The sequence below is a fragment of the Microtus ochrogaster genome, unplaced genomic scaffold, assembly GCF_000317375.1.
Source record: "Microtus ochrogaster isolate Prairie Vole_2 unplaced genomic scaffold, MicOch1.0 UNK73, whole genome shotgun sequence".
Classification (NCBI taxonomy): Eukaryota; Metazoa; Chordata; class Mammalia; order Rodentia; family Cricetidae; genus Microtus; species Microtus ochrogaster.
The window spans coordinates 786,300-789,978 of NW_004949171.1; the positions used below are offsets into that span (position 1 = coordinate 786,300).

At 46.2% G+C, this 3,679-nt stretch overlaps 1 protein-coding gene across 1 annotated transcript in view; it reads left to right on the forward strand.

Annotated features, from left to right (window-relative positions):
* The first annotated feature begins 1,472 nt into the window (after nucleotides 1–1,472).
* Nucleotides 1,473–3,679, forward strand: part of LOC101999235 (tripartite motif-containing protein 34A) — an 11,561-nt gene continuing 9,354 nt past the window's right edge. The window contains exon 1 of the mRNA XM_026777562.1: nucleotides 1,473–1,545. The gene's annotated coding sequence lies outside the window, so the exon portion shown is untranslated. The remainder of the gene's footprint in view (nucleotides 1,546–3,679) is intronic.

Below are 3,679 nucleotides of genomic sequence, written 5' to 3' on the forward strand. Positions count from 1 at the left end.
ATATAGATATATCTATATATATATTATTTTCTGTGTTCCGTTACTATCAGAATTTTAGTAAGCTACTTTCACATTGAGGTATGGAAATTGGGTGCTCCTGCGTCAAGGACACTCATCAGTGGCTTCTGAATGAACTCTTAGCTCCTTTGTGTCCACATCAGTGCTCCTTTAAATCCTCTGCTGACCCTCAAAGTTCTGTCCAGCACTGTCCGAGCTGAGCCTGATGATGGCGCTTCTCCTTTGCTATCTTGGAGTCCCGTTCCATCCCCGTCCCTGTGCCCGCTCCTGACACAGAACCTTCTCCCCTTTGGATTTTTGTCATCTTCCCTGTTGACCTCATGCTGACACTACCTGGAGACAGAGTCTCATAGCCAACTCCCTGGTCCTCTGGCTATTACAATCTTCCACCTGAGCCTGAAGAGTGTTTTGTAGATCAGTTGGGACTGGACTCCACATTGGTTGAGGTTTTCTGTAATGATTTCCATCTCTTCAGGGAGAAGTGTCCCTCTTGATGAGCGGGTTGATAGGTCATTCTTTGTATACAGACAGCTGTCTGCATTTGGCCCCTTCCCACAGCACTTTGGGTGGTGCGGGGTGGGGGAGTGGAGAGGGAAAGAGAATAGATAGAATGGTTTGTTAAGAGAAACCCTAGCCTAGAACTAAGTCAGCTGGTTTTACCTAGGTAGGCCAAGAGTTCTGCCTGCTTGTTAAAAACCATTATGGAGCCCGGTGTTAGAGGTGCATGGTCTCTGTGAGTTTGAGATCAGCCTGGTCTAGGCCAGCTAGGGATGTTCTCCAAAGAAATCCAGTCTGGAAAACAAAAAACACTATGCCTTGTGGGTGTGGGTGTGTGTGTGTGTGTGGGGGGGGGTACTTGAGATTGTCACAGACAAAGGGCATGCAGCAGATCCTGTTTTCACAACCCAGGGGCTAGTGTTATTCAGGAACACCTGCGCATTTTCATGACTACAAACTTTGTCTCCTGTGATTTCTGTTCCCGTGAGCCTGCCTCCCTGAACTTCCTTTAATGACTAAGGAACTCCAAGACCACCCTCATAGAGCGACTGAGCAGAAACGCTGCTGCCGCGTGGCATGGCGTAGAAAAGGCTGAAGGAAACTGTAAAGCTCAGCGGTCCATTTGTTTGATTTTCGGCTCACAAGTTAATAAAGGCTTCTCCTGCCTCTCCCAGGTTCGTGGCTGCCTTCTTACTGTGTGGAATCTTTCCTGATCATGGCCTCTTCCTACCTGATGTCAGCGACACCCTTGGTTACAATCACCAAAAAGAACTTGGCCTCTGAAAATTTCAACTCTGGGTCAAGTCTTCCTTTCTCCCCATCACCAAGGTTGCTGCATCGCCCTCTATCGGCGGCATAGAGTTTTGTCCAGAAGTTTCTTCCTCTATCCTCCTCCTGCTGGTCCGGAGTTTCAGTTTCCTTTCTCTTGGTGTCGGGAGAGGGAGGGGCTGCTGGTGGGCTGAACCCGGGTGCTGAGCAAAGCCTGCCCCTGGCTTTTTCCCTCACCGCTTCAACCTGGAGGGTCCAGAGGTGAGGGTCCAAAGGTGTGTGTGTGAAAGTTTGTGCAGGGCTGAGGGAGGGAGACCCGGGGACGAGAGAACTCAGTGAAGCTTGGGGAAGATCGTTTAGCTAGCAGAAACCATTGTGATCTGAAGGAAGAAAAGGAGTTTGGGGCGGAATCGACTTGAAAGTTAACTAGGAGGGCCTCGCTTCTGAAGGAACCCTTCTTTCTCTGGGGCATGCCTGGCAAACAGGTTTGGATCTCAGGAACCCTGCCCCTCTCTTCCCCCCTCTTCCGGGTGATCCTTCTCCCTGCTCTTCCCTCTCCCTACTGGCTACTGTAGTTTCAGGGACTTGGACTAAGGAGAGTGGCTACTCCCCTCCTACTCCCACTAAGGGGTTATCCTAACATCCTGAGCCCTTGACCGACTTGAGAACAGCAAGTTGGATAACCCTGTGTAACTTTTTAGCCGTTGTAGCTTTGGCGCTCCAATCTTATGACTATTTGTTTTTACTTAACACTGATTGTTTTAAAAATGTATTCATTCATTTATTTTTGAGACTTGTCTTACTGCATTGCTGAGGCTGGTTGGCCTTCTGGGCTCAGATATCATCCTTTATGATCCTCTTAAGTAGCCAGGACTGCAAACTTGTACCTCCTCCAACCTTGTTTAAGTGACCTTGGCATCCTCACCTGCCTTTGGCTGTCACCCATTCTTCCTGCGTGGATTTTCGTACTGAAGGTTAAGTCAGTTCCTTGTTCCCTTGCTCAGAGCTAGTTAACAAGAGCTACCTATTGCAGAGGAGAGCCCCCGCTGGTGTTGACAGTCTTGTTGAGATGTTTTCTCTGTTGCTCTTGTGTCTCCCCCCGTTAGGCTAACATAGGGACATTTTGTACCTTGATGAATGGGTTCAACACCTGCCACTGTCTAAGACCCTCCCTTTTCAGAGTTCACATCACCTGCCTTGTTCTCAGTCTGCACCTGACTGCTGGAGATGTCTCTGGTCGCTACAGAGTTTAGTCATAGCCAAACACAGAAGTTAATCTGGATTTCTGTGTTTTTTATTTTTTTAAGAAAATGTCAATGGAAATAAAGCACGTGTCAGGTATTAAATAAGTGTAATAAGCATCCACTCAGTATTTACTAAATATGAAATAAATATACAAGCTTACACTCTACCTAGGAATAGCAATAAAAAAATTAAGTAACTTTTAGATAATACAAGAAGTAACTAATGCTATGGAATGACAGTTTTCTTTTTTTGATTTTTTTTTTTTTTGGAGTTTTCATTTGTTTGTTTGTTTTTGTTTTGGTCTTGAGAGACAGGGTTTCTCAGTGTAATAACTCTAGCTGTCCTGGAACTAGCTCTGTAGACCAGGCTGGCCTCGAACTCACAGAGATCCACCTGCCTCTGGCTCAGAATCACAGGTTTAGAAGATTAAAGCTTTCAACTTCAGTATTCAGAGTTAGGAAACTTCAGTAGAATCTTAAGAGTGTGAGGAATAAGGAAAATTGAATAAACAAAATAAAAAAGAGTGAGGAATTTGACGTCTTTACCACAGGTCGGTTTTCCTTTGAATGAGAGGACGATGTTGCATACTAGAGGAGCTGCAGAGAAAGGACTAGGACGCGGGCATGGGAGTTGCTCCAGTGAGAACATGGCTTGGGAGGTCTCGAAGGTGGTGAGCCCATAAGAGACCTCTACCTAGAGTCTCTGGATTCTTGCTGTAAGAAAGAATCCAGAGAGGCACTCTGAGGAGTTGGAGGGAGTTTTATTACAGAGAACAAATACGCAGTCAGGAGAAAGTATGAGGTGTGATAGACATCTATATAGAATAACAGCACCTGGGAGGTGGAAACAGGAAGATCAGAAGTTAGTTTCAGGTCATGCTTGCTTGTCCTGCCAACTTGAGGCCTGGCCCGGGCTATTTGAGACCTTGTCTCAAAACTACACATTAAGCTGAGTGGTGGTGGCAGCACATGTCTTTAATTCCAACACTTGGGGCAGAGGCAGGAGGATCTCTGTGAGTTCCAGGCCAGTCTGATCTGCAAAGCTAGTTCTAGGACAGCCAAAACTACACACACACACACACACACACACACACACACACACACTGTCTAGAAAAAAAACAACAAAACAAACAAAGTACAAATTTAAGAAA